At 48.4% G+C, this 27,599-nt stretch overlaps 1 long non-coding RNA gene across 2 annotated transcripts in view; it reads left to right on the top strand.

The window, feature by feature from the left end:
* LOC144821843 (uncharacterized) overlaps positions 1 to 27,599 on the top strand; it is a 427,743-nt gene that overhangs the window by 314,061 nt on the left and 86,083 nt on the right. For both annotated transcript variants that reach the window (XR_013608468.1, XR_013608467.1), the window contains exon 2: positions 13,735 to 14,020. This is a non-coding gene — a long non-coding RNA (uncharacterized LOC144821843). The remainder of the gene's footprint in view (positions 1 to 13,734; positions 14,021 to 27,599) is intronic.

Below are 27,599 nucleotides of genomic sequence, written 5' to 3'. Positions count from 1 at the left end.
TTTGGCATTTCTGCTCGAGGCTCCTTCCCGATCCCTGGTCCGTTGACTGGTGGGTCCCCACGAAGGTAAATCCTTTGTTTCTTGGGCTTTCCTGGTTGCTCCAGACGTGCCCTGACTCCTCTCCAAAGGGCGAGTCCCTCAGACCTTGCTGGTCTGCACCGAAGCTAATCTTTCCACTCTGCGTGGGTTGCTGTTGCCAAGGCTTGTGGGTCCAATCCTGATACCAACGCTGCAGCGCTGCAGCACTGCATCTGACATGGGACAGCTCGAATCCAGCTCCTGGTTGTTGTCGACGCCTCCTGGACCTTGTTGCTGAAGAGTCAAGCTTCACCTACATCACCTGAAATCACCCAACATCGGCTGGCATCTTCTTGTCGCCTTCCTGGTCACTGGCTAGTGACCCAGACTCTGTCCCCTCTGCTTTTAGGTTCTTCAAATCTCCGATCCACCCTTGGATCCATCCGGACACTCTTTCTCTGGTCGCCTGCAGCACTTCTTTGCAGCTCTCCATAGGAAACAACGACGAAACCCGACACGAAAAGACACCTATGCACCTGGTTTCCCTGGGTGAGGTAACACGAGTACTTCGGTGCTCCCATGGGTCTTGACTCTTGAAGTGTCCAGTACTGAAGGGGTGTGTTCCTAGTCCACTCCTAAGTGTCCTTATTCTTTAAAAATCAAATTGCGGCTTCCTACGTAGAAGTCAATGGTGATTTGCGGCTGTGTTTAGACACTGCACGCGTCCCCCGTGGGTCTCCTGCGTCTCCTGCGTCCCTACCTTGGGTGGTTCCTGGTTGCCCAGCGGTTCTACAGGCCCTAGGCCTTGCTTCTCTCTCGTGGTTCTTATACCACTTTCTTAGTATATGGTTTGTGAGGCCCCTAGGGCAAAACGTATACTGTGCTAATTTGCTGTGTGCTATTTAAGTCATTGTATTGTACTTTCCCTCTAGCCTCATAAAGAGACGAAAGGGGTGTGTTTAGAATAAATACATATATTTTATATATATACCTGGTGTGGCTCTCCTTTCATTTAATCATTCATGAGATTATAGACTGGTAAAACAAGCTGCTCTAAATTCCTTCAAGACTTAGCCTGAAGGTTGCTCTCCACAGCTACCACTAGGATAGCTTTCTATAAAGGTTGTCTTAAACCTACCATCAATAAGGGTTGTTTGGGCCCACTAGATTAGTGGACAGCATATGCTGTAGTATTCCCACTAGAATAGTGGACAGCATATGCCAGGCCAACTTCTCACAGATAGGGCAAATTTGTGGGGAGATTCCTATGATACTAAATATGCAAGCCCAAACCCTCAGCAGCTGCATATTGTAATGCATGTGCTCAAATGTATAAAATGCATGCAGGAGCGTCCTGGTGTATACTGATATGATGGCATAACATCTAACACAACAGGTAGTCAGTGTAATAAAGAGAAATATGTAAATGTCCCTGCCATCTATAGTAAGATATAGACATTATTACCAAACCCCAATGTGGATAGACATGAATCTAAGAACGTTTGGAAAGAGATAGCATATTAAAGAGACAGATGCATTTCAGCACTGTATAGTCTATCTTTTTCATGTAGTAATACCTTACATATTTTACAATTAGTTTATACATATTCTAATCACCTTGAATTTTCTGTAACTGTATGGACACTACTTTTATCAGTGTTTTTGTGAATCACTCTAATGTTTAACACAACGCATTATTCAAGTAGCGCAACTTTGGCAAAATATAACAGTAATTTCAAGATTTGCAAGCAAAAACCTTTTGTTTTAAAAACGAACTGGCTGTATGTATGATCCGGGTGTCTGTCATTTGATTGTGTGCTTACTTCCTAGACATTCGCAACTGTTTACTGTGTGTTTTTATGTTTCCTCTTTGAAAATCAATAACATTGAAAAATTGCATTAAAGTAAAATCTTTTACTAAGCAAAGGCTCTATATTAGAATGGTCCTACAAAATATTTTTAATGGCCATTTATAGACTATGGGGCAGGACGAGCAGAATAGCAGGAAGAGCCAGGAGCTGACCAAGCATAATGCAATGAACACCCACAAAATCATTACTTTTTAGGTATTCACAAATATTTTGCAGGTTCTTTATTAACTTGAGATGCATGTGAGACTATTCTACCAAAGAAGAAGGTAGTACATTTTTGCCCAGGGTGGAAAATAAATAGGAACAGCCTCATTTTTCAACAGGGAGTGTAAAGATTTATTTATAGGGAGTCCAAATATATATTTTCTGCAAAGAAATATTCCAACATACTGCAGTGAAATGCCCAGCCTGCAGACGTTCTTCGTAAATATAGACAAAGAAACTAAACTATTCTTTTTCTATGACTCAGGTTGGTCCCAAGGTAACCTCTGGGTATCATTGAAGTAAACATATGACGCAGAGAGATCCAGCTTTTTAAAATCTTTCCTACCATTTGGCCACCCTTTTAATGACTCAGGGAACAAACCACAAAGTCAGAAATCCTTTCACTATAATCTTTCACCTAAGATTTTCATTTTTTCTAACTTTTTAAACTATTCACAAAAATCCCCAGGATCACCAATGGAAATCTTTGTAAATGGGAGGTTTGCACACATCCTACCATTTATGTTCTCCTGCAGAGTGGCCAATGGGCTTGGAAGAGGGAAGGATAATGCTATGATTACGTATGGTAATCCCCATTACTCTTAGTCCTACTCGTCCTCGACCCAGTCATCACTCATGAGGTATTCCACACGACAGGAAACAAAACAGGAAACGCTTTTAGGCTCCACCCCCCCTCCTGCCAGGTGCTATATCACTACCAACCACCAGAAGCATATCCTGACACACCAAGCAACAAAGGCCTGGACAGGGAGGGAGGGTGGGAAGTATGACTGGGTCGAGGACGAGTAGGACTAAGAGTAATGGGGATTACCATACGTAATCATAGCATTACCTCTACGTCCCTCGTCCTCGACCCAGTCATCACACATGAGGCATACCAAAGCAATGCCCAAACAGGCCTTTGGCAACCCAAAAACAGCACACACAGACCAGACACAAAGGAGTGCAGCAAGTGAAAAGTTTAATACAAAAACAGAACTCAGAGCGGAGGGGGAACCCCCACAGCCTGCAACACCCCACGACCAAAATTGGTCCGTTCAGACAGGGCACAATTCAACCTGTAGTGCCGCACAAACGTGGAACCGTAAGCCCAGGTCCCAGCACGACAAATCTCATCAAGAGACACACCATGAAAGGCAGCCCAGGAGGCAGACACGCCCCGAGTGGAACGTGCCTGAACCCCCGCAGGACAGGGCAAACCAGCACCACGATAGGCAAGAGTGATGACAGCCTTAATCCAACGACCCAAGGTGAGCCTGGAAGCAGCCTTACCCTTACCAGCCAACCCAAAGGTCACAAAGAGAGAGTCAGAAGAACGAAACTCCCCAGAACGAGCCACATAAATAGATAAGGCACGCCTCAGGTCCAAAGAATGAAGCAACAGCTCAGAAGGAGAAGAAGGAGAAGGGCACAAAGAAGGAAGAACCAGCTCCTGAGAGGAATGGAAACGGGAGCGGACCTTGGGGACAAAACCAGGATCCAAAGAGAGCACAACAGCGTCATCCAGAAAACGCAAAAACAGGGGGGAACAACGCAAGGCCGTAAGTTCCCCCAACCGCCTCGCAGAAGTGACGGCCACCAGAAAGGCCACTTTGTAGGACAGAAGCTTAAGGTCCACAGTCTCCAAAGGCTCAAAGGGGGAAGACTGCAAAACACCCAACACCAAAGAGAGATCCCAAGGTGGAACCAGAGAACGAACAGAAGGGGAAGAAAGAGAAAAACTACGAAACAGCAGAGAAACCAAAAGGCCATCAGAAGCAAGAAAAGAATCCGGGTCCCGGAAGGCCCGGATAGCAGCCCACTGACCACGCAAGGTAGACACAGCAAAACGCTTCTGAAAACCATTCAGAAAAAACTGAAGGATAGAAGAAACAGGCAAGAGGTAGGAGACAAACCAGAAGAGGAACACCACCCCGACAAAGAAGACCAGTGCTTCGAGTAAGAAGACAAAGTAGACGGTCTACGAGAGGCCTGCATCACAGAAATGATGTGGTCGGGCAGACCACGGACCCCAAGAGACAACCGTTCAACCTCCAGACCGCCAAGGAGAGGGGAACCAGAAGAAGGGACGGAGACCTCAGAGGAGAGGGGTAGCGGGGCAGAAGCCAAGGGGGGCCCACCGCCAGGCCCAGCAGCAGAGGAAACCAGGACCTCCTCGGCCAGAGTGGAAGAACAGCCACAACCTGAGCCCCCTCCCGCTGAACCTTCAGCAAGAAGGCAGGAATCAGAGGAAAGGGAGGAAAGGCATAAAGAAGCCAAGGAGGCCACCGGAGAGACAAGGCATCCACTCCCCGGGCGCCCACCTCCGGAGACCTCGAGCAGAACAGGGGAACCAGGGCATTTGACCGGGAGGCGAACAAGTCCAGACAAGGAGTCCCGAACCTCAGGCAAAGCAAGCGAAAAGTCCGGGGGGCCAAGCACAGGGACAAAGACGAAGGAAACCTCCGGCTCAAAGAGTCCGCCACCACGTTGTCCACACCCCGAATATGCTGAGCAGACAGGGCCAGAAGATTCTCCTCCGCCCAGTCCGAAATGGAGCAGGCCACCAGGTTCAGGGAAGAACTGTGGGTCCCGCCCTGGTGATTGATGTAGGCCACAGACACCGTGTTGTCCGATCTCACCAGGACATGGCAATCCCTCAGATGAAGATGGAAAAGGCGGAGCGCCCTCTCCACTGCAGACAACTCCCTCCAGTTGGATGACCTGCGAGACTCCGACGGTAGCCAACGAGCCTGCACAGCCCAATGATCCAGAGTCGCCCCCCAGCCGGAAGCGCTGGCATCCGTGGTCACAACCAGAGGAGGAGGCAGACGGAACAACATCCCCACAGAAAGGTGGCACGGATCCAGCCACCACTGAAGTGCAGATACAACGTCCAGAGTCACAGGCACAGGAACCGCATAATCCAGGACAGGAAACGGGACCCACCGCTGCACATGCCACAGCAGAGGGCGCAGATGAACCCTGGCCCAGGGCACGGTGAAGACAGAAGCAGCCATGTGGCCCTGAACCTCCAGCCACTGAAGGAGGGGAGCCGAGGGCAGAGACAACAACTTCCTCAGCAAAGACTGTAGGCAGAGAATCCGGGCCTCCGGTAGGAACACCTTCCCCAACACGGAATCGAACACAGCACCTATGAAGGTCCTCCGAGTGGCAGGCTCCAGGTGGCACTTCGGCAAGTTGATTAAGAACCCGTGGTCCCTGATCGTAGACATGGTCAAGAGAAGGTGGCGAGACATGACCTCCAGGGACGGAGCCTGCACCATCCAGTCGTCTAGGTACGGGAACACCGACACCCCCAGGAGATGGAGATGGGCCACCAAGGGAGCCACCACCTTGGTGAACACCCGGGGGGCGGACGGAAGACCAAAGGGAAGGACTCAGAACTGCCAATGACGGCCCTCCAGGCAGAAGCGCAGGAAACGCTGATCCTTCACAGCCACCGGGACGTGCAGGTACGCATCCTGGAGGTCCAGAGTGGAGAACACCCAACCGGACTGAATCAGCGGGATAACCTTCTGGAGAGTCTCCATCTTGAACGGGATCTTCCTGACGAACAAGTTCAAACCCCGGAGGTTGATGACCACCCGAAATCCCCCCGTGATCTTCGGCACCACAAAGATGATTGAGTAGACACCCAACCCCCTCTCCGCCAGAGGGACAGGAACAACCGCAAGCTTGCTGACCAAAGACTGAACCCCGTCCGACAAGGCCAGACGGCGCGAGGCATCCCGAGGAGAAGGGGTCACCACCATTCCGGAGGGGGGAGGAGGGGACAAGAACTCGATCCGGTAGCCCTCGGACAAGACATCCAGCACCCATCTGTCCGTGGTTGTCCGGTGCCAAGCAGGAAGGAACTGGCGAAGCCTCCCACCAACCAGAGGCGGACCACCAGCAAGAACGGCCCCCAGGCCAGCATAGTCAGGAACGCTGCTGACCAGACCCGGCACCACGCTGGGACTTCTTCTGAAACTTACGGGGAAAAGACCTGCCAGCGCCCCGCTGACCCCGAAAAGAAGACTGCTGAAACCTGGAAGGCTGGCGGAAAGACCTGGCACCAGAGAAGGAGGAACCTTTACGGGGCTGAGGATCACGAAAGGACAAAGTATGTTTACGTTCCTTAAAAACCTTGTGCAGTTTCTCCTCCAGCGAATCACCAAACAGACGGGCACCAGTGAAAGGCAACCGCAAAGCCATGGACCGCTGGGCCGCATCCGTCTTCCAATCTCTCAGCAACAGGTTACGACGGGCAGCCACAGAGGAACCACAGGACATAGCAGAAGCCCTCACAGAATCAAAGGCAATGTCCTACAGGAATTCCGCCTGGCACTCCATAGACTCCAGCAAATCCGGACAACTGGCACCCTCCTGCATAGATGAAAACAGGGACTTGAAATCAGTCAGCAGAGACTGGGCAACATACGTCCCATAAATGCCAGAACGAATCGCCAGGTGAGAGGCAGCATAAGACTTCTTCAGCGCAGAGTCCACCTTCTTGTCCACACCATCCTTCAGAATGTTATCATCCGCCATAGAAGGACGACCCACAAGACTGGCCACAACAGAGTCCACAGGAACGGAATCAGGCAATTGCGCAGCCATATCCTGCAAGGGATAAAGCTTGGACATAAACCTGGGCATGGAAATATGATCGGGGTCCTTCCACTCATTCAGCAGGACATCAGAGACAAAGGGATGCACCGGCAAGGAAGAGGCAACAGGCTTCCTAAACTGCGGCAAGAGAGAATCCTGAGAAACACAGGGCGCAGAAACATCAGGAAACCCCATGTTAACACGCACATGGGAAAGGACGTCAGGCAAGAGATCCCTGGAAATGTATTTGCCTTGAAGCTCAACTGCAGCAGAGGAAGACTCATCAGACCCAGAAGAGGACAAAATATCCGAGTAAAGCGCAGCAGAACCAGAAAGACCAGCAGCACCCTTTTTGGACGTCCTAATATCAGAAAGTGTCTCCAGGATAAGGCGCTTTATCCTATCATCATCATCCCCCTTATCACGCTTCACAGGAGGAGGAGAAGAGTCCCCACCGGAATCCGAGGAAGAAGGAGGCACAGGAGAGGTATGCTTCCTCTTGCGATGGTTTTATCCCATGACTGAACAACCAAAGCACAAACAGGAACAAAGGAAACACCACAAGAGCACACAAACACCACCCCCCAGAGCACATATAAAGAAATATGGCACACCCCAATCAACCCCCACAGGGAGGACCGGGATAGGCCTAATACACCCACTGGGAGGCAAGGTCCCACCTCCCCACCAACCAACAGGCCAGGCCGGAGAAGAGGGAGGGATAGAAATAACCAGAAACGCATCCGCACGCCAAAATGATTAAAACTGACCTGCCACCCAAAACGGAAGGTCCGAAATGATGCTGGAAGCAGGGGCGCCGAAAAACGCCCAGGACCCGTCACGGGGCAGCAACAAACCAGCCGAAGCACCGGAGCGCCCGGAGTCCACCCGGGCGACCGGCCATGTCAAGGTCAGGCAGTGAGAGCGCTACCGCGCATGCGCGAACCACATAGCGCGAGAGGAGGCCAGGCAAACCAACAACGAGGACGCCCGGCCTCCAGGAAGCAGCACCCACAGAGAAACCCTCCGGGAAACGCCGGGAAGCGCACCGGGGGCCCCAGGGACACCACAAACGCTCCATGCCCCCACCGCTCACAGACACCAGAACGGGGGGGGGGCAGAAAAGAGCGCGCAGGGAAGACAGCGCCCAAAACCAAACCCCCACAGGGAAGAAAACACCCCCGGGTCCCCACAACCAAAGAGAGGCCCGGAGGGAGGGGTCAGGGGGGGAAGAACACCCCGAGGAGGGGCGCGCACAGGCAGACCAGCGCCCCCCCCACCCCTACCTTGAAGACAGAAGCAGGAGTCCAGGAACGAAGGAGAAGCAGGAAGACCAGTGAAGCCCAGCAGCCCAGGTCAACCCATCCAAGGGCAGGAGACAGGGAAGCCCAGCAGCCCCACTCCAGAGAATCCTACGAAGGTCCATGGGAGCCTCCCAGAGCCCAGCAGAGGAGGAACCACAGGACACAAGATGGAGGTAAGTGCCCGGCACCCACCCCAGCGTCTCCCATCAAGTAAACCACCGACAGGAAACAAAACAGGATGTGCTTCTGGTGGTTGGTAGTGATATAGCACCTGGCAGGAGTGGGGGTGGAGCCTAAAAGCGTTTCCTGTTTTGTTTCCAGTCGTGTGGAATACCTCATGAGTGATGACTGGGTCCTGCAGAGTGGCCAATGGGCTTGGAAGAGGGAAGGATAATAAATGTCTCCTAATCCACAAGAGTGAGCGTAGTGGACGTGAATGAAATGTTTTCTTCCTTTACTCTGAAAATTAATTTCTAGACGAGGAAATTCTTTCTCATACATTTTTCTACTTAGCGCTATATCTACCGCTCTTGAACTCCTGCTGACTTGTGTATGTTCCAAGTCATAAATTGATTTTGAGGCCGGAAAATTGTGAAACCTAACTCTTTCAAGCAAGATTTGGAATTGCATTTTTTGCTTAGGCTGTGCATGTAGATTGCTGTGTGAAGCCGTTTTTCAGTGCCAGGTCTTTTTGGAGCAAACTAAAGTGCACATACGAAGTCAAGGGATTTAGTAACAGGGCTGTAAAGTAAGTAGAACATTTGCTCGGATGTTTGAATGCCACTGGGTATCTTATATAATATTTATTCAGAGTTGTATATGTAAACAAAATGCTTACAAAATGAAAATAGTCAGCAATCAATGCACACGCCTATTCAAGCAACAACAATAAATACCCACATTAGTATAATACAGTATTTAAGGTTACAGAAAAGGCAAATGTTAGAAATGGTGCTCTCTTGTTGGCAGTGGTATACAGCCTGTCCAAGTGGGGACCCTTCCTTCTATGAGGGTAAGGGAATTACACAGCCAAGATAACCCCTGCTCACCCCCTTGGAAACTTGCCACGAGCAGTCAGGCCTATATCAGAGACAAAGTGTAAAGCATTTGTACATAACACACACAGTAACACAGTGAAAACACTACAAATGGACACCACACCAGTTTCGAAAAATAAAGTATCTTTATCTAAACCAAACAAGATCAAATCGCCAAAAATCCATCATATACAACTTAAAATATGACTTTTAAAAGGTTTTAGCAATTCTGTCCAAAGAGAACTATGGATGCAGTAATTTTACACTAAGTACCTTCAGTTGCATCAAAATTCGCACGGTTAAGCAGCTGCAGAGGAGGGAAGCGTCGAAAAACAAAGCGATGTTTCAGTTCCTGAGTCCTCGGGGAGGCGATGCGTCAGTTCTGCTGCACACAGAAGAAGTGTTGCGTCAAATTAGGACTGTAGGGGGAAGCAAGGTGTTGATTCCAAGACGGTTCTAGTCTGCAGGTGATGCGTTCAAAAAACTTACCGCACAGGTGCGATGCATGGAAATCCAGATGCGATGGAGGTTGATGCAACGGTGGCTAACAGGCGCTGCCTCGATTTCTTCAGCTGCAGTCCAATGATGTGCCAATTCTTTCAGCCTAACAGGAGGGCCTGCGTCGGAGTCATCGTTGTGGTCTTGGACTTCGGAGACTGGTGCGCTGAACTCAGGCTGCAGCGATTTCTTCAGCTGCTTACAGGCACTGTGTCGATTTCTTCAGCTGCACAGAGGCGGTTTGTGGAAAATTCTCCCTCTCTCCAGTGCTCTGTCAGAAAAACCGGCGCTGGAAGGGCGATGCATTGATTTTTATGGTTTCTTAATGCTTTTTGCAGCAGGAACAAGCTCCAAGGGCCCTGAACTGGAATTGGCACCACAAGGCAAGACAGAACTCCAAGCAGTGGAGTTCAAAGATGCTGCCGGTGAATTATTTGTGTCCCTGAGAATTCTTAACACGAGGCAAGCTCTACATCAAGCCCTTGGAGAAACCTCACTAACAGGATACACAGCAAAGTCCAGTCCTTTGTCCTCTTCAAAGCAGAAGCAGCAACTGCAGGACAACCCAGCAAAGCAACACACAGCAAAGGGGCAGTACTCCGCCCCACAGCTCTTCAACTCTTCTCCTTAGCAGAGGTTTATCTTGATCCAGAAGTTTTCTAAAAGTCCGAGGTTGTAGGTCCATAACTTGTACCCCTTTTGGCCTTTGAAGTTGGCATACTTCAAAACAAAGTTTTTGTTGTTTACAAGTACCTGCCTTACCCAGCCTTGGCTCCAGACACACTCCAGCGGGTCGGAGACAGCATTGTGAAAGGACAGGCGCAGCCCTACTCAGTTGTCAGTGACAACTCCTCCCACCACTCTAGCTCAGGAAGACCCATCATTCTGGTGATGGGCCATCAGGATAGCCAAGACACACCTCAGCTCCCTTTGTGTGACTGTCATGAGGGAATACACAAACAGCCCCTGTCAGTCTAAACCAGACATTGATTTCACAGTCAGGCAGAGGCACAAGATGGTTAAACAAGAAAATTCCCACTTTCAAACACACAATTTAAAAACCAACTTCACTAAAAGATGTATTTTTAAATTTTGAACTTAGGGTGCCCAACCTCCAAATATCCATCTCGACCCAATTGAAAGCTTAACTTGTAGGATGTTACAAGGCTGCTCCAGTGATAACCTATGGGAGAAACAGCCCTTGCAATAGTGAAAAATGAAATTGTCATTATTTCATTATCAGGACATGTAAAACAGCCCAGCGCATGCCCTATCTTTCACATACACTGCACCCTGCCCATGGGGCTAACTTGAGCCTACCTTAGGGGTGCCTAACATGTAGGAAAAGGGAAGGTTGGGGCCTGGCAAGTGGGTGCACTTGCCAGTTTGACATGGCCATTTAAAATTGCGCTTACAGACACTGTAATGGCAGGCCTGAGACAAGTTTACAGTGCTACTCATGTGGGTGGCACAGCTAGTGCTGCACCCCCACTAGTAACATTTGATTTACAGGCCCTGGGTACGTACAGTGCACATTACTAGGGACCTACCAGTTAATCAAATATGTCAGTCATGGATAACCAATCATAATCACAATTTACACAGAGAGCATATGATTAGCAGTGGTAAAGTGCCCAGACATCCTAAAGCCAACAAAAAGATGGTCAGAAAAATAGAAGGTAAACAGTTTGGGGATAAACCTGCAAAAAGGGCGAGGTCCAACAGTAAATGATCCATTAATTTAAAAAAACATAATTAAGTAGTTTGTTCTTTAAACCTTTGTTGTTAACATTTAGGAGATAACTATCGGATGACTCAACAGTAATAACAAAGTAATGATTTTGCCACTCAGTAAAAAAAGACTTTCATAAGGCAGAAACGGAAGCTGAGGGCAAACCCTTTCCAGCAATCCTTTATGCCACTGTATCCACTCCAACACCCCTTCCCTGAGACATAAAAACAGGGGCCACCTCATTCATTTTAGTATGCAATTTTAGACATTTATTGGCTAAAAAGACAAGAGTGTTTGGAACAGTACTCGGTAACACCATTTCTCCTTTGCAGAAAATGACAGATCACTGGTAGGGGTGCTGCTCCCTCAGTGCTCCTTTAAGGCTCGATGGAACAGGCCAGCCTCCAATTTGCGCTGAGAAGGGGATTAGGGGACTCTTCCCCAATACATTTGTGAAAACAAAATTAAGAAACTGGTGCATTTTGCAACACTTTTTTCAATATATACTGCCTTTTTTCCACAAACCTCTTTCCCACTCGTCCGTTATTCTATTCTCCTCCTTTTCACTCGTCCGTTATTCTATTCTCCTCCTTTTCCCCAATCCCTCGCCTTATTTATCTAGCCATAAAACCTGTATGTATTCTTTCGCACCGCACAGGCTCTCTTCTGTTTCTCCTTCTTACAACAACAGTTTTCTTTTCCTCCTCGTTATTTCTTCTGTCTTCATCCTTCCCGCGCCTTCCTCTCACCTCATCATATTTTCAGTATGCCCCTTATTCTCTCCCTTGGTTTACTAACCTGTGTATCTTCTGTCCTCCTTCTCTGTCATCCTTGCTCCGTCTTTCCTTTCTCCTCTCCTCCTGGTTCCCATCTCAGGCAAAAGTATCCATCTAAAAGCAACGATTCATATATGTTTGAACAGATTCCATTTCTGCGACAAATAGTCACTCCTTTTTTTCTAATAAAATAAGAGCTTTATGACATACTTTATAACAACTAAAAACCTGGATTTTCAATTTTTCTGATGCCTATGTAATGGCCGCTATTTAGTTCTCACTGTTGTTGTCTCGGATTTTCCTTAGCGCCAGGATGCTCCTCCCGGAGCGACAGTTCGCGCTTTACAAATACCAAATACAAATCTTCAAATGATAGCACCTGCTTTTGTACGTGTTGTTGAATTAAAAAGAAATGCGAATATATATAGGCTTGATAACTCTCTCATTGTTTCTTGTAGGATTTATTTTATCTGACAATTAAGTCTTTCGCGCATAGTGCGTGGTTCTGTTTTTATAATTATTGTGGTCTTCAAGCACTGTCAGCACTCACTGACTTCCACTCCCTCCCACCCCCTGCCCTTGACCAACCCATTGTGTAAATTGTTGTTTTTTAATCTTCTTGCCCTACCTTTAGTTTCTCTGGCCATTTTGTCTTCAGCTCCGCTCCATTGCAGTCGCCCACATGCTACTCACAAATCAGAGGCAGGCCCTGCAGCACGCATTTACCGCGCTCCATGATGTCACATGCGTATAGTGTGACTGACAACTCAGGGCTTCATTAGGTCTTGCACTATCACTCAGTCACACTGTGAGTGAGATATTGTAGTAGTATTACGATATTATGTGTGTGCTCCTGCAAGTTCAAGCTCAGGCAGCAGAGGAAATAAACAAAATGGCCTCAGCTGTGTGTTGGGCTAGCAGTTTTTTTTGTGGAAGCACACAACTTCTGCCCGATCAAAACATGTTCTTCTCACTCCCAACATGGGGGCAGAGCCAGAGCCCCTCTCTAGTGTTGCTTACATAATTAACTGAGGGACAGCAGCACTGTCAAGTCAGACCACAATAATGGCCTTCAAGTGTACCAGCCCACCGGGGTGAGGAGGGGGACAAATGTATGTCCTGTCCGGAGGTGGAACCATATGCATCCCTGGCACAAATCTTCTAAGCATTCCTGCTCCCTTTGTCTTCTCTTTTAATCTCTCTCTTTTGTTCCATCCATCCATTCTCTCCCTCTCCTTCTGTACTCCCTCTCTCTTCTCTTTTCTTATCGCTTTCTCTCAACCTTCTCCCTCACTCCCCCTCTTTCTCTCCCTCTCTTGGACCCTCCATGTGCAAGTAGACTATGGGAGCTGTAGAGAGTAACAAAGGCACCAGTGGCCCAGGGCTTTCAAGCCCGGTCTTCAAGGGCTCTAGGAAATGCCCAGTGGAACAAAAGGCCTGTTCAGCCCTGTCGATCAGCTGAGGGTCTATTGGTCTACCCATCTCTGAATGCCGATCTTGTTTCACTGCCCAGGAGAGTTTTACCTGTGTTCTGTATGAGTTGTAGGCAGTTGTCTCTCATCTAGTATTTCATGTTCACCTTTTAGTGGCACTTAAGTATTTTCTCATGTCTACCACAGTAGTGTGAAGGTTTTCAGGTCACCATAGAGCTCACCATTCATTTCTGTTTGCCTTTGATAGGCCCTCCCCCGAAAGAAACCAGCTCTGGAAAAAAGCAGAATTAAAACTGAGACTCTGAAGATCATCGATCTGCATGAGAATGAACAGACAACAGCAGATATAGATCCTCTCTGCATAAGCGACAGTGATGGACAAAAGATTTTCCGAAGCAAGTGGCGGGGATCAGCAAAATTCCAAAAATGGGGTCCAAATGCCTGCGTTTTTTTGCCAGCTCCAGAAGACATTTTTATTGAGGACATGACTGCTGAAAGTCCTTGCTATAAAAGTAATTCACAGCTGAAGTCCAGTGAGTACTGGGACCATGTTGCTGCTAAATTGCCTCTCTACCAAGGGCCAATTTGCTGTAGCATTTCAGAAAATACCAGCCTTATATTTGTAACAATTTGATGAAAAAAAGTATTTTTTTAAATCATTGCTTGATTTCCTTGGTAAATTGTAACATTTTGTATTAGTAATAATTTTTCCATGAAAGCGCAGAGGCATCATTGCCAGAATACAGCCAAACAAGGTCAACCATGGAAAACATGCACAAGACATGAGGTACTTCAGCCTCCAGATTTAGATAAGAAAAGCAGTACTGAGGTGGTCACCGGAAGAAGGTCTTACCTTTTCTCCTCTGCCTCTAACAGTGAGACACTCTGAAGCAGGGCTAGTATGAACATCAAACTACCATTATCAACCTGTACCTGTCAATCGCTGGCAAATGGAGCTTCCTCAATCCTTACAATATGGCACTGGCATACCTGAAAAGGCGATAAGGCCAACTAGCTGCTGCTCTTCATGCACATCATACATCCTCAAAAAAAAATCCATTAAGTTTTGTGATGAATGTAAAAGATTAAAATGCAAAATGCCGCACAATGCAAATAGTCGTCCAAATGATTTAGTAGTTTTCCCAATCTGTGTAGGGGTAGACCATTTACAGTCCTGTGGATTTGTGTACTTCTCTACACAGGATGGGAAAACTACTTCATTCAGCTTTCTCGATGTTTCAGAAAAGGACAACTTTGTATTTCAGTGTATGTGTAAAGATAGCTGGAACAGTCCTCAAGAACTCCCAAGAGGGGCGAATCGTGTTGGCCATGGCTACAACCAAAAGACGTTTTTAAGAAAAGAACATCATAAATAAAGATGTCTTTTAAACCATTTGGACGACTATTTGCATTGTGTGGCCTATGCATGTTGATCTTTTATATACAGCACAAGACTTATCAAAATTTGTTTTGATAATCTGAGCACTGAGTTACTCTTTTCTTAAGCATTATTGTGGACTTTGTCTTATGTAGGAATATATGGTGGCTGATCACACAGACTTATGCAGCTATTTAATTTTCTAATCAACTGTAAATTCATAAAAGTGATAAATGTGATAATTATTGCCTCAGCCATCTTCATGTAAATCAACAGCCTCACAAGCATTGCACCACTCGGCAAATGTAAGAGCATAAGCCAGTAGGAAGGGCCTATGAACCCTGCACCTCCCTTTTCTGATAAAACCCTGCCAACCAAGTCAGTTTGGTGCTTACCTTTGCAGGAGTGTGTTGGTATGCCTGTACCTGAAGCACGGAGGCGTGGTGTAGATGGAACGAGCAGGCGAGTGTAGCGTCTTTGCAGCTGTCCCTTCGGACCTTCAGACCCGACCCGACCCTACCAGGAGCTAGACCCAATCCAGGCCAGAATTTGAACCGGAATGGAACTTTTTTTAAATTTATTTTTTATTTTTTATTTTATTTAATGCGATTTTATATATCGCAAACTTTACCCGAAGGTGTCAGAGCGCTTTACATAAGAACCAGTTGCAAAACATAAGGACTAAGAATTACATGCGTTACATAAAAGATACAAACAGAAAAAATTTGCAAATGTACAATACGTAGTCACACAAAGAAGAGACTGGTGATTAGAGTTATCTCCAAATACATAGGGAAGGGCTACGAATGGATATACTCTAAGAGTCACATAGGAATTGTAGAGAGTACAAAGGTCTACTGCACATACTAGTGATTAGAGTTATCTCTATATACATAGGGAAGGGATATGGATGGATATACTCTAAGAGTCACATAGGAATGGTAGAGAGTACAAAGGTCTACTGCATATACTACTGGGGGGTTGTGCTGTGCTGGCCGAGGTACCGGCCGAGTACCCGCACTGAGAGGCGCCAGCCAGGCCAAGCCGCCCTCAGCCAGCACCCGCCCGCGTCAGAAACCGGAGCCGGGACTGAGCATCGGGACTGGCGTGCTGGTGACTGGTGTTGGGTAGACGTGCTCAGCGAGAGCAGCCGGCGCAAGGCAAAGTGGTAAGACTCCGGGCCGGACTGGGAAACGAAACCGGCCCTGGCAAAGTGCTCCGCCATACTGTCAAACCCCCCCTTCCCCCTCCCCCCTCCCTCGGGGCTTGGGGGTGCCACCGAGCTGTTTGCAAGGGCCGGTTTTCGGCCGATTTTGTTACAGGGCCGTTTTTGCAGCATAGGGGGCCCACAACCGGCCCCCGCCCGTGCGGCGCACCGGGGGATTGCCCGGTGCCTGCTATGGCCAGTCCGGCCCAGGGTAAGAGCTGCAGTGGCCGCTTGGCTGCGCAGGGGGAAACATTGCAGGAGCATTGCAAAAATATAGCTGCTCATAGCAGATTTGCCCTGGAAGATGTGAAGCGGGGGGACGTGTGCACGACAAGGCATAAGGCAAGGCAGGCAGTTAATAAGGTGATAGATTATGGAGCCTGTCTGCTTGCTTGTCGCATCAAACATTGAACATTAAACTTTGGGCCACTGGGCTCCCCCACCACCTATATGTCACAAACGAGCTCACAGGTCTCACTGTGTACACTGTAATGGGAGGGTGCAGCAGCAGAGAAGAGAGTAAATATAAGGGAGGGCTACCACCTTTAACCGCTGAGGAGGGAAGTGGCCCATCCTGGTCCATCCAGACGAGGAGAGTAGTAACACCAGGACATCAGGAGGCACCCATGAAGGGGGGCAGGCAGTGAGTGACAGGGGGCAAGGGAATCCATCGCTCCTCTGAGTCCTCCAATGCCAGCGGCAATTAAGGAAAACATTTTACAACATCCATTTCGAAGCAAGAAAAAAAAACTTCACATACATTATACTACAATTTGAATTTTGTAGATCACTGCGAATCCCTAGTACTCAGCAGCAGCCACCAGCAGATAAGACTCTGACAAAACCTGACAACCTTGGTGCATAAGGATACAAAGGCATAAGGAATACTAAGGATACACCGAGACACGAAGACACCATAATCCAATACTAAATTACAATCTATAATTCACAAAGGGATACAAAAGAATTCAAAGGCACAAAAAGACAGTTACATCACTGCGAATCATGAGGTCAGGACGTGTGCGTGGAGGGCCTACACTTACAAACAACGAAAGCAAGTGCAAAAGGAAGCTGAGAACATTTGCTGCCACAGTGGGCGAACCGCAGGCAAAGACCAGACCCGCCATACAGCAAGATGACACTATAATTGAAAAAACTCCTGATACAATGTAGACAAGCAATATAACTAAAAAAACGGAAAAAAGCAAAATCTTAAAATATTGCCTCTTCCAGCCTAAAATAGGCACAACATTTTGCTTCTTAAAAAATGTGGGTGATACTCTTCTTTCATGCCCTGCAACATTAACAGGCCTTCGAACCCCCCCCCCCCCCGGCCCTTTCGCCAAGTGGATAGCGACAATAAAGAAGGAAACGTAGGCCAAGGTAGCAGGGTGCAGAACTCTAAGCCAGCCGGTTTAACAACAGTTCCTACAGTGCCAAACCACCTGTGCCTCCCTGAGTCCCCAGACCCAGGGAAAAAAGCCAATGTAGTAGATACAGAGATAATTCAAGAGACGAATAAAACGTATGGGCCTAAGGAAGCGCAGGAAGCCTCCACAGAAGGTTTAGTGGACTGTAATTTAGATGCATTAGACACACCAAATGCTCCAATGCCTAGGTTTATACCCCAAAACAAAAACAATGGGGTTAACTGTGTTATGACACAGGCACTAACCATATGCGAGCTATACAGCCCCAAAGAAAACCTGCAGTCAGAAACTATAGCAGATTTAACTGCGGAAGAGAGGGAAGGAATAAAATATATTTTGGTATTATCTGCAATCTCAAGGGAAAATCTGGGCTCAGAGTATAACACATCGCTCGCTCTATCACTAATACAAACTAAGTTCATGATGCCCCAAATTAGTGATACAGAGTACCCCGAAGATTTGGAACAATTCTCATATCTTGATAAAGAGGAGTGGGAGGGTCTCCTTGAAACCTACTCGCAGGATAAGTGCAGGAATGACTATCCTGTAAACTCAAAAATAGCGGGGCCTACGGAAAACGAGGAACATCAGGCAGCTGGGATGACGCAAGGGCAAGTCTGCTAAACACAGTGCAATTTCTGGTAGAGGCCCTGTAATATCAATCTAACAAAATGGATACAAAATTAACCTTATTAAACACTTTGGCAGTCTTTGTGGTTGCAATCGATGGCAAGCTAGGCACGTTAAACACCTGTCTGCAAAATATACAGGATTATGCTCAAGCCAATAAGCGAATCTGTGGATGTAACACGATTGTTGATAAATTAGCTACACTTCCGATAATGCTGAGCGACTTATGCTCAGATATTAAAAAGGCTTCAAAACATGTTCATACTCAGCCTACAGACAAACAATCCTTAAATGTCAGCCAAGAAGCTACGGCAACTCAACTGAATGCGACCACTAAGGAAGAGTAGCCCTCCATTAAGACAAAACCAATACAAAACAACGTAAAAAATGAGAACAGTAAAAAAACAATAACACCCAGCCAAGTGTTGGAGCTTTTAGAAGAAAACAAAAGGAAAAACAAAAAGAATGCTAAACAAAGACGTGCACAAAAATGGAAAGGTCGGAATCAAAAACTAAGTTATAACAAGAACGGATTTTTGCATCTCTTTGGGACAATAACATTGCAAGAAGAAACAAATCAACAAAATACATCTATACTGGAAATAACAAACACAAAGAGCATAGAAACAATGTCAGGATTAAGTCAAATGTCCCCAAGCGGAATGCAAGAAGTAAGTATGACTGAGCAAGCTGGGGAGGTAGTGGACACAGAGTCAACACAGTGCCATTTAAAAGGAAACACTACTACTAATTAAAATATTAATTCTGATACTGCAGCATAAACAACAATGAGAATCCAACTGCATGATCTTAATCAAGACCATATGGTCATTGGAAATCCTCAAACATCAAACATAATCACGCCTCCATGAGAAACGAGGAAAACATGGGAAATCGGGAAAATCAAAAAATTAAATGCATGGATAATAGGGAATCTGAAAATACAAGGATTAGCCAAATTCCCTATAAGAGCACAACTGATACACAAACATCCTCCTATATAAATATAGAGTATCATCGGGGGCATGATCTTGAGGCATCCCCAAAATACAACCGAATTAGCCTGGGATCAAAACGGCAAGAAGTGCAGGACGATTGCTAAGAGCAGAACAAAATGGACAGCTTATAAGTGCAGAAGGGAACCTACTGGAAACAGGACGACTATGCAAAGAGACCATGTTTCCACCCCCAAGAAATCTAAAAACTGACACTCAATGGACAAGTGGGAAAGAAACAAGTGTCCTATGGTTTACAATAGAATACACTTCCAAAGCAAGGCACAGCATTATGAATCGAGGAAAAATACTGCGTCTGCTGTCCCACATACCATCTTTGACAGAGGTAAAGACGACAGACTTAGATTCGATAGAATTGATCAAATGCAGGGACTCCATGGTAGGAAAAAAAACAAAAGCACATGGATATCATCAACAATTGCTCAAAAAATACTCTTAGAAAGTTATATTTATAAGAGCTGGGGGATAACCATTACTCCATACACCAAACCAGGGTGTTTTGATTTGTTAAACCCAGAGTATACAAGGGCAAATGAGGTAACTGCAAACAGACTAGATGCATCGTGCAGAAAGGAGCTGTGGGGCACTGTCAAATGAATAGGGAACCCCCATCAGAGGAACCCAGAATCCGCCATGATCCGAATACGTTGCAGAACTGGGAAACTAATCTAAGATGGATCTTGAGAACAATAAATGAGAAAAAAGATTGACAGCATCTCTGCCCATCGCAAAGGACCAGTACAAAAGGGTCTGTACGGATATGCTCATGGAATGTGAAAGGACTAGCAAATAAACCAAAAGATGTAGATTTTGTCACCTACATAAGGGCGTTTGACATCATGGCGTTACAATAGACTTGGCAAACTGATTCTCCTCATCTGCAGGGATTTCAGTTTTTTTTTACAAATGCACTTAAAGTGGCAAATTATGGACACCTGTAAGGAGGACTGGTCACATACGTTGCGAACACAATCACATTCACTGCCCATGAATTTGGTCCAAGATCACCAGCAACCTTGGCAGTAAATTTATTTACTCTTTCATCATCATCAAATGCAAGGGATACCAACATTATGACAATTAATGCTTATATTCATCCGAAACGAAAAACCAAGGCCGCAAAGGAAATGTGTAACTTTTTGGAAGTATGTATAAGGGAAGGGCCCACAAACGACCTCATTCTTACCTGTGACCTAAATTTCAATCTAATGGGTTCCTCCTCGGATGAAGAAATGTTACTTCAAAACTCAATCTGAAACATCCCACTGCAAGGGAAACCACAATTATATAAACAAGCTAAGGATGGACAGTTGGTTGTGGAGGAACTGGAACACCTTACTTTAAGAGCAATAAATGGTAGATCAGCGGGAGACAACCCTCCTGTAACAACATATAGCTCAATAAGAACGAACTCAATGCTGGACTACACCTTTAGATCCCTAAAATTTGTTTAATCAAATTACTTCATTCCAGTTGGGTGACAAAGCTAATAGTGACCACCGGTCTCAAGATATTGAGCTCAGAACAAACATCCCTATGCTTGAACAGTGCTTGGCTCCTCAAGGGTCAGAATTCACCATCAACCTTAAAAGAATCAAGTTTATGCTAGCCGCAGAAAACAGGATGTTGGAAAATGCAAAACAGCACTTTGGATTGAGGGTTGGAGAAGGTGAAGTTGGTAATTGGGAGAACTTCACTACAACTATGGCAGTATATCCAACCAAGATCAAACCACCAAACCAACAGAGACATATCAGCGTGAAGCCCATATCACAAACTGCCAAACAAGAAATCAGGCTCACTAAAAATTCCATCTATCGCTCACTGAGACTACTTTGCCGCAAGCCAAATGATAAAACACAACTACAACTACTACGTAAGAACAAGGCACTATTGAAAAAACAAAAAAAGGAAGCAAATAGAGATGTGGAAAGCGACCTCTGGGTAAAATTACATGCCAACATTAAAAAAAGAAGCAGTGCCAGCTTCTGGAGCACCATAAATCAATTCATCGGCCCTGCTCACGACGGAATTTCTTCTAACATTTCAGAGGAAGCATGGGTAAATTACCTTAGGTCCCATTTCCACCAAAATACTGAGCCCAGGGCTTGGAGTCAAGAACTTCGTAATGTATCAGAAGGCAAAAAAAGCATTAATTCCTGGGCTGCAAGTAACCATACAGTACCCAGGAAACCAGAAGAAGTAGTATTAACAGAGGACCCGTCAATGAGCCAAATTATTATCATCAAATGGCAAATAGGAAAGGGAAGGAGAGAAGGTGCTCCTGGCCCAAATGGAATACCACCGGTACTTTATAAACATGATAACTTTTTGGGCCGAAGCGCTGGAACCACTCTTTGGAGAGATAAGGAGTTCGAACATCCTGCCGTGCTATTGGAGAGGATCAATTATTTCACCAATTTACAAGTCATGTGAAAAGTCAACACCACAAAATTATTGGCTAGTGGCTCTAATGAACAACGACAGCACACGGTCAAGACTGATTTGCATATAGCTGTGTCTGAACTGGGGTGGCGAAGTGAGCTAAAGAACGATGATGGATTCAACCCAGATGTCAGGCTCGGCGTCGGTTCTCTTCGGGACTGTGTCGAATAGCCTGTAACCTCCCCCACACAACTCTCCTAGAGTTTGAAGTAATAAACACAGACTACCAAGACAGTCCCGTGAGGGCGGGAAAGGAAGGGGACAGCGGGGAGGGAGATCTGAAATGACAAGGACAGAGATTTAGAAAACACCCCCCCAAAACACCACAATAGTTTCTTCTACGATTCTTCCTCACTCTTTCACATTTATCTAAACCCCTACCTGAAAAGGAAAATACAGCAGGCTTTGTATTTGGGAGGTTAGATATGGGTTGAGACCAGGGATGGCACCCAACTGTAATGACAAACACACAGGAACACGATAAGCTTATAGTTTCATGTGAGACTATGTTAGTCACCAAGAATACATACTACGTACCACTCTAATATTGTGTTCCCTCTAAGGTTGGAACAATCCCTCTGATCACGAACCCCTGATTCGTCTGCCCTGTGGTTTGAAAGAAAGCGTGGAAGAAATGTTGTGTAAAGAAATCATAGAGGAAAACAGCAGGCTAGGTTAATTCACCCTTTCGTACGGTTTCCTGCCAACACGATTAGTTCATCCAATTATGAGGTGTTCTACGTCTTGCGACACCCCGAGTGCCTGGACACAAAGTACCAATCTCAAAGAACAGTTTGAGCCCAAACCGTTCCGATATCCTTATTTAAATAAGTAAAGAAATGTTCAAAGTGTTTGTCTGACCAATAGTTCTGTTCCGATCGAGTCGGACAGTGAACAGACTCCCCCCTGCAATGAGGAAGCGGAATGCGTTCCTCGTCCAACAGGGAGAGAGAGAGAGACTCGTGTCTCAAACAGAGAGGTTCTTTGTGAGACCTCGGTTATACACGCAGCCGCGTGCACAATGATTACGGAACCAACAAATCCTTCACCCGACCCAGAACGGGGTGAAAGAAACAAAAAACGTAGCAAAAGTCTCCAAACAGGAGCTTACCGCAACTACACCATACCAACCAGTCCGACGACTTGGCAAGAATTATCGGCACTGCTGTTGGGTCTTGGCTGAATCTTATTTCCGGGAGTTTGCGTGACCGGCGTCGCTGCGTGACGTTGTCTCCCGGCCTTCTGGGAAATGTAGTCTGGCGTGTGCGGTCGCCCTTTGTCCCGCAAAATGCGGACAGCGGCTCTCCACAGTTGCAAACCATACAGCACATCCCCCCTTACAATGGACGCTGTCCAGCAGCAGGCCTTCCAGGAAACAAGCGATGGAACTTAGCCACCAAACGAGGAGCGTGAACCAAACGTGCATTCTCCCAGGAATCCTCCTCCTGGCCATAGCCCTTCCAGGAAATCAGGTATTGCAGACGCCCCCTCACCCATCTAAAGTCAAGAACCCCCTGAACCTCATATTCACGGTCGTGCTGTACCCATATTGGTGATGGAGCACGCCGAACCGGACAAAGAGAGGGTTTCAACAGGGACACATGAAAAACAGTGGATTCTGAAGTGTGCTGGCAAGCGCAACCTACCCGACACGGGGTTCACATGTTTCACCACCTTAAATGGTCCTATAAACCTGGGATTAAACACACTGTGTTTCTTGAACCTGATGTGCCTAGTAGACAACCACACCAGGTCTCCTTTCCTGTAGCCGGGGCAGGGCCTACGGTGTTTGTCTGCCTGCGCTTTGTACTTACTATTGGCTCGAACAAGATTCTTGAGCGTAGTCGTAAGTATCCGGCGTACGCGCAACAATCTGGCCCTGACGTCTGGCAGTTTTACGTTGTCACTCGGGAGCAACAAGGGACTGATTCTAGGATGGTGACCATAGGAATTGAAAACCGGGCTTTTCTCCGAAGTGTATTTGTAAAGAGTCCTCACTGGTGTCTATACATTATTTGATCTGCCTAGGCGCCTTGATGTCCTTGGGCTAAGTGTAACCTGACCTCAGGACACCCCCCACGCCGCACGGCTTGCCAGCTGTGAGCGCGTCTGTGCCCCGGCACCACAGGTTCGCCCCTGGCCTCGGTGCCCCCTCGCCGCTGCTCTTCTTTCTTCTACGTGCTGCCCACAGTTGTATTGTAATTGTTTTGTGATTGTGCATTCTTTTTTGCTGTTTAAATAGTTATTTGTGCTTTCTTTGTAGGGGTTGTACCCCTGCCCTCTGGTGTGCCCCCCCTGCTTCCCGCCGCTGCTCCCTTGCGGCCCGCCCCCTTTTTTCTCCTGTACCCCATTGCCCGCCCCGCTCCTGCCTCCCAGCTGCTCCTCCCTCCCACTTGGCCTCATATGGAGCCCGCCCGTATGCGCAGCGGTCACGCGCAGAGGGCGCGCCGATTGTGCACCGAAGGCGCGCCAAAGGCAGGCCCGTCTGCACCAGTCCGCGCCTGGACCGCGCCCAGCGCCAGGACCCCTGGACCTCGACGATGCCTGCGCACCCGACGAACTTACGACGCCGCCACCCTCCACGCACTCAACACTGGCCGGAACCCCGCCTGCCACCAAGCCACCCCGAAACGCACCCACGGACCCTTCACCTGCCAACCCTGCAAATTCTCCTGCCTCCGGACCTGCACCGCACCCGCCAAGTCAAGCACCAGCAACAACCACCTCAAGTGCATCCTGCTCAACACCCGCTCCGTCCACAGGCACGCCGTTGAACACTGGAACCTCCTCGACACAACATCACCAGACGTCGCCTTCCTCACGGAAACCTGGATGAACGCCTCCTCCGCACCCGACATCGCCATAGCCATCCCGGATGGCTACAAGATCACCCGGAGGGACCGCGTCAACCAAACCGGAGGAGGCATCGCCATCGTCCACAGAAACACCATCCGAATCACGACCAACTCCGACGACACCCTCACCGCCGCCGAGCACCTTCACTTTCAGATACACACCGACCCCAAGACCACCCTCAGAGGCACCCTCATCTACAGACCCCTGGGACAACGCACACAATTCAGCGAAGCCATCGCAGACTTCATCAACCCACACGCCCTCACCTCCTCAGACTACATCCTCCTAGGAGACCTCAACTTCCACCTGGAGAACAACAATGACAGCAACACCGCCACCCTGCTGGACAACCTCGCCAACCTCGGACTCAAGCAACTGGTGAACACCCCCACCCACTACGCCGGCCACACGCTTGACCCCGTCTTCTCCTCCAGCAAGCACATCTCCTTCAGCCACTCCACCGGACTACACCGGACAGATCACAGCTTCGTCCACTTCAACTTCAGGAGAACCACGACTCACCACCACCACCCGCAACCGGTTCCCCGCAGAAGCTGGAGCAAGATCACCGCCGACCAGTTCACCACCGCCCTCAGCCAGAACCCGCCCACCAACACGACGGACCCCAGCAAAGCAGCCCGCAACCTCACACAGTGGCTCACCAACTGCGCCGATGACCTCGCACCACTGAAGAATCCTCCCAGCAGATCCGGCAGCAGGAAAGCCTCGTGGTTCACCAACGACCTCAAAATCTCCAAGAAAACCTGCCGCACCCTCGAGAAAGCCTGGTGCCATGACCAGACAGCAGAAAACATGACAGCCCTCAAGAACGCCACCCGAAAACACCACCAGCTGATCCGCACCACCAAGAGGACAACATTCAAAGAACGACTGGACAACAACACCCACAACAGCAAGGAACTCTTCAGCATCGTTAAAGAGCTCTCCAACCCCAGCGCCTGCAACAACGACATCACACCCTCGCAAGACCTCTGCGACTCTCTCGCCTCGTTCTTTCACCACAAGATCGCCGACATACACAATAGCTTCGGCGCGCCGACCACGCACCCAACCACTGAACCAGCACCCCCCACCACCACCCTCTGCACCTGGACCCCTGTCAGCACCGAAGACATCACCCACCTGATGAACACCATCCACTCCGGTTCCCCCACCGACCCCTGCCCACACCACATCTTCAACAAAGCCGACTCCATCATCGCTCCCCAGCTCCGGAACATCATCAATAGCTCCTTCGCATCCGCCACCTTCCCGGAGAGCTGAAAACATGCCGAGCTGAGCGCCCTCCTGAAGAAACCCACCGCGGACCCCAGGGACCTTCCGCCCCATCTCGCTCCTCCCTTTTCCTGCCAAAGTCATCGAGAAGACCGTCAACAGACAACTCTCCGCCTTCCTCGAGACCAACGGATCCCTCAACCCCTCACAGTCCGGCTTCCGAGCAAACCACAGCACCGAGACCGCCCTCATCGCAGCCACCGACGACATCATGTCCCTGCTCGACAACGCGGAAACTGCTGCCCTCATCATCCTAGACCTCTCAGCAGCCTTCGACACCGTATGCCACCGCACCCTGATACAGCGCCTCAACAACACCGGAATCCAAGGAGCGGCCCTGGGGTGGATCATCTCGTTCCTCGCCGGAAGAACCCAGAGAGTCCGCCTCCACCCGTTCGGTTCCGCGGCCACCGAAGTCATCTGCGGCGTTCCGCAAGGATCCTCACTCAGCCCCACCCTCTTCAACGTCTACATGAGCCCCCTCGCAGCCATCGCATGCCAACACAACCTCAACATCATCTCATACGCCGACAACACCCAGATGATCCTCTCCCTCACCAACGACCCCGCCACCGCCAGAGCCAGCCTCCAGGAAGGAATGAAAGATGTCGCGGAATGGATGAAGCTCAGCCGTCTGAAACTGAACTCAGACAAGACGGAAGTCCTCATCCTGGGACCATCCCCTTCTGCCTGGGACGACTCCTGGTGGCCCCCTGCCCTGGGCATCGCACCCAAGCCAACGGACCATGCACGCAACCTGGGCTTCATCCTGGACTCCTCCCTCACGATGACCAAGCAAGTCAACGCCGTCTCATCCCCCTGCTTCAACACCCTGCGCATGCTCCGAAAGATCTTCCGATGGATCCCCAACGAAACCAGGAAGACGGTCACCCACGCCCTAGTCACCAGCTGTCTGGACTACGGGAACACCCTCTACGCTGGAACCACAGCCAAACTCCAGAAAAGACTCCAGCGCATACAGAACGCTTCTGCACGACTCATCCTGGACATCCCTCGCCACAGCCACATCTCTGCCCATCTGAAAGACCTGCACTGGCTCCCCGTCAGCAAGAGGATCACGTTCCGACTCCTCACCCACGCACACAAAGCTCTCCACGACATGGGCCTGAAATACCTCAACAGCCGCCTCACTTTCTACACACCCACCCGCCAGCTCCGATCCGCCAGCCTCGCCCTCGCCACCATCCCACGAATTCGCAAATTCACCGTCGGAGGAAGATCCTTCTCCTACCTGGCGGCCAAGACATGGAACTCCCTCCCCACTCACCTACGGTTGACCCTGGACCATCTCTCCATCAGGAAACAACTCAAGACCTGGCTGTTCGAGCAATAGCGACTCCCCCCCCCACTCAGCGCCTTGAGACCCTCACGGGTGAGTAGCGCGCTATACAAATCTCACTGATTGATTGATAAGTTGTGCGTTAAAAGACTCCCTTCATTCAGTCATTCATTCATTCATAGGGCCAGCATCATTGTAGCATTAACAGGAGTGGACTGTGGTGCCAGATTCAAATTCAGGGTGGGTGTCGGCCCCAGAATGGCACAGATGGTGTTGAGGACTGACGTGCTGACAGTAATTAACTTGAGCCATCCTTGTATCCATTGGGCCCAAAGGGCACCAGAGGGAGGCGGAAAGGTGTAAAAAATCTGCAACATGGCCTCTTTTAAAGTCTCTATCTGTTGTGATGTTATCGATGGAATTGGGAATTTGAGGTGCTTCGCAATGCATTTGGGAATCAGTCCCTCGGCAGTAGACCGTGAGCAAGAGGCACCCTGACATCCCTGCAATTTCTCAGATAGAGAGCTTGGTATGGGGAAGAATCCTGCTTCCTT

The sequence above is a fragment of the Lissotriton helveticus genome, chromosome 2_2 (assembly GCF_964261635.1).
Source record: "Lissotriton helveticus chromosome 2_2, aLisHel1.1, whole genome shotgun sequence".
Classification (NCBI taxonomy): domain Eukaryota; kingdom Metazoa; phylum Chordata; class Amphibia; order Caudata; family Salamandridae; genus Lissotriton; species Lissotriton helveticus.
The sequence above is the reverse complement of the archived record's forward strand: the minus strand, read 5'-3'. Positions and strand labels throughout refer to the sequence as shown.